The sequence below is a fragment of the Cydia pomonella genome, chromosome 16 (assembly GCF_033807575.1).
Source record: "Cydia pomonella isolate Wapato2018A chromosome 16, ilCydPomo1, whole genome shotgun sequence".
Classification (NCBI taxonomy): Eukaryota; Metazoa; Arthropoda; class Insecta; order Lepidoptera; family Tortricidae; genus Cydia; species Cydia pomonella.
This window is the reverse complement of record NC_084718.1, coordinates 11,007,296-11,019,552: the sequence shown is the minus strand read 5'-3', so window position 1 is coordinate 11,019,552 and position 12,257 is coordinate 11,007,296. Positions and strand designations below refer to the sequence as shown.

Below are 12,257 nucleotides of genomic sequence, written 5' to 3'. Positions count from 1 at the left end.
TTGAACAGCTGTTTGGGAAAATTAATGAAGCATGTAGGCAGCTGCAGCATTGGTTCTCAGTAAATGGGTTGCTCTTAAACGTCACCAAGTCAAATATTATGTTATTTTCAAGTCAAAGTCTCAATAAAATGCCACCGTGTATTAGAAACCTCCCTATGCCCATGTGCGATGAATGTCGTTTTTTAGGATTCACACTTGATATTCAATTAAATTGGAAGACCCATATTGATAAGCTCTGCAATAGGTTGAGTGCGGTGTTTGCGTTGAAAATAATGAAACTTTTAATCTCAGACGACATGCTGCGCCAGGAATATTTTGCGCATTTTCACTGATGTCTTATGGCACTCTAATTTGGGGTAACTCCACTGATTCCAAAAGAGTGCTGATAATACAGAAGCGAGCACTGCGCACGGTCGTCGGAGTGAATAGTAGACACTCATGCGGGGACATTTTTGTTTCACGGGGATCATGAGCCATTATTTTCAGTAGATACTTGTTTGAGGTGATCATGTTTGTGTGAGACAATATAAATATGTAACTGACATATTGTTGTTATCAATTATTTTACTAATTTAAGAAATTACAATATATACATTTTTAATTTATTTTGTTATGTACCCTGAGGATCCTTTTTAGGAGATAAAATATTATATTATTTGATGGTTTTTATGGAATTTCTAGTCTTTGACGATCGTGATGTGAATGAATTATTATAATTTTGGCTCAGGAAAATTTGTATTGAAATTTATATCATGAAATAAAATAATCAAATCTAATCTAATCATTATCATATATCTAAGGATGGGCAATAATAATGGGGCCAGTACAACGGTGTGACGCATAGGAATTAGAGCCAATCGTGCCGTCTAACACCACTATACGATTGGTTGATGAGTTCCCATCACCCACGCGATTGGTCGCAATCGCAACTAGTTGCGTTAGACTGCACGATTGGCTCGGATTCCTGAATGACATTACTGAACTTGCACCATTCTTAGTGCCCGTACGGGCCGTCCTTAGATATATGTCAATAGACAGTTCATTTTACTTGGAGTAGATTTGACGTAAAAAGTTTTTAGACTATTGTTGGAAGTTAAGCACCAATTTATTTAGAAATTTAAATTTTGACTGTCAAAATTTATTTTTTAAATTGAGCCCAACCAAAAAGACTTGAAGGATGTCATAGGGACCATCATTTGACGCGCATTAATGATGCTCTGTTAATACGATTTAGTGTTGAACTGTAGTTATGTATTGATATCCATTCAAACACGTTCTACTACCCCATACCTATGGCTTTAGGTTAACGAACGTAAAGTAAATAAAGGTAGGTTTGAGTAATGTACACACAGGTTCGCGGTCACGCTGGGTTCGGCATTGGCCTTGTTACCGCATACGGACTTAAACTCCATCTTGACTTCATATTGGTTTGTCATAACTTAACTTATATCGATATATCGTTATACTGTTCACTTTTTCTACAATAGTCCCAATGCCTGTTGCGACCAGTACATCTATTGTTGCGTCTGTAAACGGGTTCCAGCAGGCGTTCTACATGACATTAAAGCTCTCCAAGGGACCTCTACGTGTTGGATCCATATCCTCATGCAAGTCTATCAAAACGGCGGTATTTATAGGCCCGCGTAATCAAGGAGATACCAACAATAATAAAAAAAATCTTGATAAGAGTCTGCAGATAGTGAGATGGCGAACGAATCGAAGTTAACGGGTGGTGCAAAAAAAGAACAATTAGTAAAATATAATATAATACATATACAGGATGATTCAGGAGATGTGAGCAGGATCAAGCCTGCGTATTCAGTAAGTTGTCAGTAACTGTTTCGTACCAGTATTTGTGAGATTAACGTTAATTTATTTTTTACTGTTAAAAAAATATTTTTATTTTATTTACGACATTTATGGTCACCCTCTTTGTTTCATCCATAACAAATGACATATGCAATGTTTCATATATTCAGATATAGGTAGATACATCATATATTGATCACAATAGAGTGTAAGTAAATACATTACATCACGATAGATTAACAGACAAGGTAACTAATTTACATATCACTAGTTAAGCCATGCAAATCCAATGTAGTTAATGAACGTAATCTCATTGCCACCTAGAGATAATAATTAACATAATGCTTTTAAGATTATTAATAGTTCACCTTCCAAACATGTCTAACATCTTCCAAATACTGTCTTTAAAATACGAGCATTATAATAACCTATTATATATAACTTTAGGAAACTAAAGGGTTATATTTTAAATGAATCCACTTCTTAATTTACTTCAAATGTTGAATCTAAAACACTACTAACTCCCTGGATCATAAACATCGTTTTACTAGTAACTAAAAAATGTACAAAATTAATATTTCTTTTGTAAAATGCACACTACGCACAAAAGCCAGAAAGGCGAGTCTCCCGAAAAATGTATGAAAGTGCAAAGCCTGCCAGTGCAAGCTAAGTAGAAGGGAATTCTTTTATTTTAATAATAGCTGGTATGAAGCAGATACAAAATACGAGTTTGTTGGTATTTTACGATCCGTAATATTTTCGATATAAATATGACTTTGGATAATAAAATCAATTTGATTTAAGTAATTTAAGGTAAGGATTTCTCGAGGGGCTACAGTATGGGGTTCTTCAAAAAAGGAGTGTACAGATTTTTGCTCTTGAGGTTGTTTACAAATGAACACCAATGGACAAAGTCGTCTCGACAACGAGCGATCGTGCACTGCTCTCATTTAGATCAGCAGCTCAGTTCAGTCATATACATATACATAGTTTATTTACAATATATTATGCTTAAACTGTTTAATACAGTTTAACTGTGGGGTCTAAAGTCTTATGTTATTTTTTAGATTTTAATTATTTACTTAAATACTAAATAGTATTATTATGTAACCAGATCAAGATAATATTTATTTAATTGTTAATAGCCTTCCTACTGACCCGTCTTACAATGCTTGGTTGCTAATCAAATTTTTTTTTGAACAATTACTTCAAAGATTGACATTACTTGCTAATTAGGACTAAGACTCGACTGTCTGTCTATCTGTCTGTCTGTCTGTCACCAGGCTGAATATCATGAACTACGATATTATATATTTATGTATTTCTGTTGTAATGGTACGGAAGTACGGAACCTTTCGTACGCCAGTCCGACTCGCACTTAGCCGATTAAGTTCGATAACAGTTTTAGGATATCTCTAAATTTACGTTGTTTCAACCTGCCTTTGTTTTAACTCACCTCGGTCTCCCTACTAAACTCTCCGAGTATGTCGACAACCTGATAAAATGAACATCATTACTCAATGTTTGAAACCACAATATAATAAAATTATTTTTCGTAAACGTAAGCTTATTCGACAGAGTTCGCACAGTAAAGGTTAACAAGGGCATACTAAATCCATTAACCTGCTTATAGGGTAGGTACAAGGGTTGCATTTCATTAGGATTTCAATTTTAATCTTATAGGATATAGAATTTCTCTACTCACTAAGATTGATGATATACGTTTGAATGGATTATACAAGACACCACTAACTACTATGTAAATTAGAAGTAGGTAGGTACACATTAGTCGACTCTGACCAAAGTTATATCAGACCACCTTTGAAGTAAGTAGCTTCATACCTAAGTTTAGACAACAACATTTGAGGTTACATCGATAACGACTACAATAATACAATAAATGACTTGCAGGAACGTGACATAGACGAGACGTTATAAAAATCTTTCAAAAACGAAATGTATAAAACGTTAAATATTAACCTAAACCGTTTAAACTCACGTGTATTTAGTCACTCGCGCGACATGTTTCGGGGAGCTAGGTCTCCTTTCTCAAGCACTAACAGTGCGAGCAGCATTCACGACGGCCGTGCTTCGCGTACTACTGCGCGCCGTGTCGCACAAGCGCGCGCGCTGAGAGAATAAGTTGGGAGACTTGACTTGAGTGATCTGTCGATACCCCCCGTCAGGGGGGTATGAGGGGCCGCTACCGCACAATGGCTGCGGCGGCTGTTGCGGGTCGCTTCCCCACCGACTGGTGGGGTGGTCTGGTGGCCGTCATTTTGGGGACGCAGTTGGGAGAGGTCTTGCACTGTCGTTATATAGGCGGGCATAGTGGTGTGTTTAGGTTTGGGTCATCAGGGACTTGTAGCGACAAACAGCATTAAATAACTACGTTAAATATTAGACTAATAACAAAAAAAAAACCGATTTAAGGGCTTTAATCAAGGATGTATCACTATCTCAATACCTTATTATAAATTAAAGTTTCCCGCCTCATCTGGGTCAGTCTGTATGCCTGTATGTTCGCGATTAAGTAATTCAGAAACTACTGAACGGATTTTCATGCAGTTTTCACCTATCAACAGAGTGATTCTTGATGAAGGTTTAGGTTTATAATTTAAGATTCTACCCGTGCGAAACCCGGCGGGTCGCTAGTTAAATCATAATTTGAACGGGTCTGTCGTGAATTTAATTTGTTAACAGTTTTTCCAACGATTCGACACAAGTTACACTGGTCTTGTCTCTCTCTCGCGAAAGGTTTAATTTTTAACCAAATATTTCGACAATAATAGTGTAGACAGGTTAGTTGGGGGCAAGATAACCACGGATTGGGAGCCCGACGAGTCGAACTAAGGCGCTGGCAAACCTCGTCAGTGATGGCGGGTGGCGGGATAACTTCGACTCCTTTTTGAAATACTGGCAAAAATTTGCACTAACCCGAGACGAACCCAAAAAGAGGGGGGAGGCCTTTGCGTGGCGGGGTGAGACATTGTGGGCTCTTATAAATAATAATAATAAGATAAGCATCTTTTAATTGTTTTAATTTAGAAGTTGGTTAGTTTTACAGAATCAAGAAAATAATTGTAAACTTTACCTACGTGTTATTGAGGAAAGGGGTATTGATAGTCGCATAGGTGGACACTTGTCTTCCTCTTTCTAGATGAGAAACCCTTAAATGAATTAACGTTCTAAGATTAAAAGCGAATATTCGAAATCAAGTTTTCGAAATTCTATGTATTTCTTTATTTTGGTTAGCAAGATGTTAAGCTATTAAAATTGATTGCGATTGTATCACAATTTATTAACGGTTTTGTTCATGAAAAACAGAATAATGGTGCCCGAGACTCTTATTACGGTTTAGTGTTTAGATAAGTATCTCAATTAATTTTATCAAAGAAAAAAAAATCAGCTTTTTCGTCGTGTCTTTGTTTAGCTCTAAAACTATGAGCCAAAGAACTGCTACAAAAAAATCACTGAACTCATATTGCGACCAAAAGGCCCCATAAACAGTGAAAAAGACATCAAATGGTGGGTTGACTAGGTCATAGAGAAGATTGAATATAAGAAAGCTCACTTTAAGAAATGGCAAGGAAGACCAAGACCTAGAATCATATAAAGAGGCAAAAAATGCTGCAAATCGAACTGTGGCCCAGGCTTAAGAGCAATTCCTAGCTGAGCAACTTTTCAAATCTCGAATTTTTTAAGCTATGTTTCTGTCGCGCTGCGGTGGGCGGGAGCCGGAGCTATCTAAGTGTGAGTGCGCGCACACAGACGCGAGACTCGTGCGCTCGCTCATTGTGCGCCGTTCCGTCGACATCGCCCGCGAGCCAGACGGAATTTATTCTGCGCTGCCCGACGCAAGTTGTTTTTGTTGTTACCACGTAATATTGTTTTTCATTTTTATATTATACTTACTGTATCTATTACACCCTAATACCAAACACCCTATCACCTGTACTAAATGTATTTTACACCTATGATGACGAAATAATAAATGATTGATTGATTGATATTAATTACCATATAGGTAAAAACTGCAAAAAAGAATGATGTCTCAGCTTCGGTTGTCGTCGTACAGTCAAGTGCAAAAATATGTATCGAAAGAATCGTCTCATAAATATGGTACTACGCTCTTATTACACTGGAATAAGATGCTATGGGACATATTTTTGAGTAAGATGTGTACACCCATATTTTTACACTTGACTGTACCTATCCGTATCAGTAAGTTGGGAGTGATCATGGTGTGTTGTGAAATTTTGTAAGTAGGTATAAATCTGTGGCCCTAGTGAAAAAGGGTACAAGTCTCTGGCAGTTTAGGTGTATAAGGGCATAAGTGTTACGTGGAACTTACACCCCTTTACACCTGCGCTGCCAGAGACTTGTACCCTTTTTCACTAGGGCCACAGAAATATACCTATGGTTAAACTACAATCTATTTAACTTGTAGTACGATGGGGCTAAACTTGGGCCGCCTTATTGAAGAACGTATCGCAATGACAATCTGGGTAAAGTATGTTGGGATAATGCCGGACAATTTTGGGACTAATTGAGAGAACTCGTGAAAAAATGTTTTTTCGAGATCTCAACACGCGACAGATTCTTGAAGTACGTAGCGAATCGTTAAATAATAACCGTAGATTCGGCCTGAATTTTGGTAATCTTCAATATAGAACGGTTTTAGTTTTGTACCTGTGTAAAGATGAGACATACTTTTTTTTAGGGTAACGAGTGTTTTGCCATCAAGGGAGAACATTGGATGGTGAAAAAAAGTTGCTTCTAATGGAAAGAGAATAAGGTATCACAAAGAAATAGGTCCGGTGTCTACCCTTTTGTATCCGATCTTAACCCTGATACAAAAATTCATAAAATTGTGGCTCTCAAACTTTGATACCTATGTCATAAGGCAATTTGATAAGTAAACAATGTGCTAAGAAACCTCTTATTGTAAGGTTTACCCGAAGTAATAAAAAAAAACCACTAAAATAATAGATACGTTGCGAAGTTTTGACAATTTAAGATTTCGTGAACTGTACAGGTTTAGGGAAAGTGTACATGTACTCGTATTGTTTATTGAATGGAATGTACTGGAAGATATTAAGTACTTAAGCAGGAGGGACAAAAATCAAAATAAAAAATAATCGTGCCCAGTAATTTTTAATGAAGGTCGCCAAAAAAATAAGAATCAAACTTAGAAATCAAAAAGAGTAAGTAGTTCTTTAAAAAGGTCAAGGTCCCTGAGCCCTCTTGAAGCATTTTAAGGAAACTAATTTCGAAGCCCTATCTATATTTTGTATCCGAAACTAGCTATGTATGTATGCGTGCACATCTACATATGCATCCGTATGTGTAGGTACTTTATTGCGAAAAATTGCTCATTTATTTTACTCGATTTTGTTATAAATTTCAACATGTATCATCATCCCTATACAATATAAATACTCTTTATTGCACACTTCAATAAAAGAAAACAATACAAAAGAAAATTTAAAACCCATAAGCACAGGTAAACAACATGCGGTCTTATCGCTAAAAGGCAACCTTTGGGTTGCAGAAATTTAAAAAAATACATTGTCAGTAACCGTCGCGCTGGTAGTGGTACTGGATAAAAATAATGGTACGAAAGTGTGATCAAGAAAACAATAAATGTGATAATTAAGGTCAGTAGGTAAATTGAAGAAAATTTAAAGTTTGATAATCACTGCTGTTTTTTAAATAGGTAAAGATCTGATTGTTTCTGGTCCGATCTTTCCTGGAAGGGTCAAGATCGGATATCGGTCTACAGCAGTGCTAGGTCTGTTAACACAATTACAAAAACAAACACAGTTTCATCACAATACGCAAAATAAATTACAGAGCGAAGATCGGATAGAAGGAAGAATTCGCGAAATTTACCTTGCTCTCTGTGATTGCACATAGCACAAGCCCGACTCCCTGAGCGACGCGGGGACACTGACAGTCGAGGCGCAATGAAATGGCGTCTTACAAAATGTTGCCAACATTAAAAAATAAAGCCAAATTAGGAGGGAAAATGAATGTCCTACGTTCTTCACCCGCATCCGGTATTTACCCAACATACCTTAATCGTTGAACCGCCGCATTTCAAAATGGCCCTTATTTTGATATCGGCTAGCCGTAATGTAATACGGCGGGTTATACAATACGACTGCGATACTTATATATAAATCCCCTCGTCAATGTAATTTCATTAAATTTGCTATCTAGTGGCAAACATCAAAGTAGTTATCTTTTACTTGTGACGCACAAGTGTGAGCAATGTAAAATACTATATTTCTAAAAAAAATTGCCTACTACGTAATAAAAAATAAATGTGATTATTAAATTATAATACGAAAGGTGGTCAAATCGCAAAATGCTGTCGTTTTATTTAAAATAATGAAATAATTAGACCAGTTCCGAAAGTACCGGGAAATCCCGGTTCTTTAAAACAGTACCGGTTCTGCAATCCCTAATAAGGATGTTATGCCCATCACTATTCCTTCTGTGTACGTATATTTAGAAACTGTCTCCGCCTCCAATTCGTGCGATAAGGACAACTGCAGCTCGGACCGAAATTCACTCGCAAAAAACTCAAAAATCGAGGTTTCGCTCTCGACTGTTTCCTCCTCCAAAACGCAACTAATCATTATGAAATTTTGGAAATTGCAAGAGGAAGAAATAATCTATGCCGCTATGTTTTGATATTTTGGATATTTTTTGTCATATTTGTATACTGTGCCTTTTTTTACAGCCAATTCAATTTAGCCGTTTTTGCGATTTTCGAGGCGCTGTATCTTTCTTCAAAATAAAACAATCCAAAAAAGCAAAACATAGCGGCACAGATATTGATGATATTGATCTTATTTGAAAAAATCACTGCTCTAGGTTAAAAATCCAGGGAGGAATCAGTCGAGAGCGTTTGTATGGAAAAATCGCAACTAGGAATTCCTCCTCGAAACAATAGCTAACGAACGAGAGATATTTCAAATAGCCAAACGCAAATATGATAACTCCAAGGATACTAAAACCGTCAAATACATAAAAGACGAAAACAACCGTTTACTCACGTCAAACAGAGAAATCCAGACTAGATGGAAAAACTATTACTCCGAACTTCCAAATCAAATATCAAAAAAAAATATCCAAATATCTAACACGGACATTTAGAGATACACTGTCGGTCTGGTTTGCCTTGCTTGAGAATAGGTACATGACAATATACGAGCTGGTTGTTGGTATTTTTACACGTCTAGATGTTCTATTTCTGTGTTGTTAAAGGTCGCCTAAAATGGAAAATTCATGTAGCTGCTATTTAGATAGCAAGTTCCCTTTATGCATCTGCAACTGTGACAACCTACCTCTGAGACAACCATACCCGGTCTCCCTATGACGTTATGGCAGGTACGCACAATCACCGGTGGACTGTTTAGAAATGTTAAACCTGATTACGATTATTAAGTTACTATATTTTCACACGGTGGATCGATTTTTTGGAACCTTATGTATTTATAAATTTAACGATAGGTACATCGTCTCAGAATGTGTGCATTGCTGCGTTGGCAGCATGGTTCCATTTTTATCGCCTGTCACTTTCGCACTTACATACTTGTTAGAACGTGACAGGCATGGTGACAAATGATAAAAATGCGACCGTGCTACGGTCCCTGGTACGAGTAATAGAAACTCGATATGCAAATGCTATTATAGGTATTATGAGGTGTATGTGTCACAGCCATTTGCTTAAATTACCCAGGTAATTAGACGCCTGGACTGTTTATTAAACGCCGGCATCTAATCAAATGGCTAAAGAACAATCAGCCAAGTCAATTTATATAGATTTCTTGGATATTGCAATATTTATGGAAGCGTTAAATGTAATGTGGGAGGGTACATTTTTTTAATACGTCGATGGCAAACAAGCATACGGCGCGCCTGATGGTAAGCAGTCTCCGTAGCCTATGTACGCCTGCAACTTCAGAGGAGTTACATGCGTGTTGCCGGCCCTAATACTCCGCAACCTCGTTGAGCTCTGACAACCTTACTCACCGGCCAATATTTGACTTTAGCTACACATGTACGCCAACAACGCCTTAAACCATGTGGCAAATTTTTAGACTGTAAATTGTTATATTTTAATATTCACTGCCAGCGCGACCTACGCGCTACGAGCTATGTAGTGAAAAGCACCTACGAAGAGAGAACCCGCCTAGTGGATCGCAACAGGTTTACAAAGAGGTGCTTTATAGCCGATTCAGATAGCGCTATACGGCGCCGTATGAATTTATCAAACATCAAGTTTCAGGTATGATGTATAGTTCGTGCCATCCACGATGACGCGCAGATTTGTCAAATCTAACCTTTAATAACATGACAATACGATTCAAGGTACGCGTCATCGTGAATTACACGATCTATATGGGATCGTGTTATTGTAATTTACAATAGCTGTCAATTAAGAGGCACGATTTTTGTAGAGTTTTTACACATGTTACTACATATTAATAACTCTTCGTGATAAATTTATTTACGTCGAATGTAATGACGTTATATACGCCGAGTACTTAGGTACTTACCTAAGTATGTGGAAAAAATAAATAAAAAAAATACCTAAAATAACGGACGTTACGTATACGTGAAAAAATATGCCGTTATAGTAAAATAAACACAAGAGTTCTTTGTCTTTTTATAAAATCGTAAATAATTATAATAGTTGCTTCGTTTATAAAATTTCAGATAAAAAGGATACCGACGAAATAAAGCTCCTCGGGGCATTTTCAGTTGGAATTAAATTATAATATTGCTATCTACCTTAATAATCTTGTCTATTAATAATAATCCTCCCGATCAAACTCAACCTCCCGCAATGTGGTAATTTCCCATAACTGAAGCGCCAGTGATAAATACGTGATTTATCGAACAGAAGCAGAAAGCTGTCGTGAAGGTTGTAACGCTACAGAGAACAATTATACATTTTTTCCTTGTTTATTTAAGTTTGTTTGCCATCAAATATTGCTTCCTGAAAACGCATGACATTTACGAGCAAAATCTTCCAGTACAGTGAAAGTTACATATATAGGCATATTTTCCACTGAAGAGAACACTTCTGGAAATTACACATACATAACGGAAGTTTTTCCATGCAAGGAACTTCCAACAATAAACGCAGCAGTTAAAAGAATCTACAGGTAGGACAGGAACTTACCTCGCGCGATAGAATCACAGGCACACACCTAGCTTTGAGGGGAAATAGAGTTTCAGCTCTCTAAACACACATATACATGCTTTACTACTTTTCCATATATGCTTACATATAGCACTCGGTGGGTATACTTGGGAAAAAAGACGCTCGGACTTTTACCGACAATCTGCGACCGCGCACGGCACCTCTAGGTACCGCGAAGCAACTAAATGAAGCCCACGGCCAAACTTGCTGACGAGAGCTACTGCGCATGTTCCAACCGCCAAAAGTTGGTGCACGTACAGATATTTAAATGTTAAAACAAACCAAACCTTTTACAAATGGCGCGCGAAATATTTTCTAATTAGGTAGCGGCATCGGCGAAAATCATCCTTTTGTGGTTTAAGGGTTTGAAATAGGATTTCGGTAAACCAAATTATGCGTTTACGATCGGAATGTATTAAGTTGCCTTTACGTGGGTGTAGCCTGCGTCAGTTGGCCTTTATAGGTAGGATACGATTAAGGACATGCAGAGTTAACTTTTATCGGGTGACGATGACGTAACGAGGTGGATTTTTTGCTATAGATGCAAAATTGAAATATTTTCGGGCTTATCTCTGTGGGCGAGTTCAATATTATAGTTTTTTTTTTTAATTGGAGCAAATCACAATTTGTCAAAAAAGGACCCAATAACAAGAGAGAAAGCAGGATTCGAAAACCCACTCTTCTTTAAAATAAATTAGCCGGGGAACGCTGTTACGATTCCAGCCCTGGGCTTAGGAGGAGGAGGTTTTGGTCATTTTTTCCTTTATATATGTCATTTATTTCGTTTAAGCTAATAACATAAATTACAACAAAATTAAAACTAGTGGATCTGTGAGCATTAAACCTCGCGAGCGTAATTATAAACTTAATCGATAAAATAAAAATCTCAAACTCGGTTAATAAATTAAGCCTCAAGCGAAATTTCAGACTCGTTTTAAGAAACTTTTTTCTGACTTAATTAGGTTCGAACTTATATAATTATTTACATTAAACATACCTACACAGTCATAAGCCATGCGTAATAATAACCAACATTTTTTTTATCCGCAGGGCAGCTTGTGGCGAGCTGTTGGGGTGTAACGACCCCACGGACCCGAGTACTCCCGAGAGTCGGTCAGGGTCTTCGTCTCCGGCGTGTCTTCGTCGGTCGGAGTGGACCCCAAGGGGACCCGCAGGACTCTCAGCTCTGGCTTGCCTTCATTGGCCGTCCAGAGAGGAGTCGTTA

At 37.4% G+C, this 12,257-nt stretch overlaps 1 protein-coding gene across 2 annotated transcripts in view; it reads right to left on the bottom strand.

Annotated features, from left to right (window-relative positions):
* Window positions 1-12,020, bottom strand: part of LOC133526720 (synaptotagmin-15-like) — a 105,534-nt gene extending 93,514 nt beyond the window's left edge. Inside the window, exon 1 of one of the 2 annotated variants that reach the window (XM_061863441.1) lies at window positions 11,012-12,020. The gene's annotated coding sequence lies outside the window, so the exon portion shown is untranslated. The remainder of the gene's footprint in view (window positions 1-11,011) is intronic. The other variant, XM_061863442.1, reaches the window with a different exon arrangement.
* Window positions 12,021-12,257: the final 237 nt, after the last annotated feature.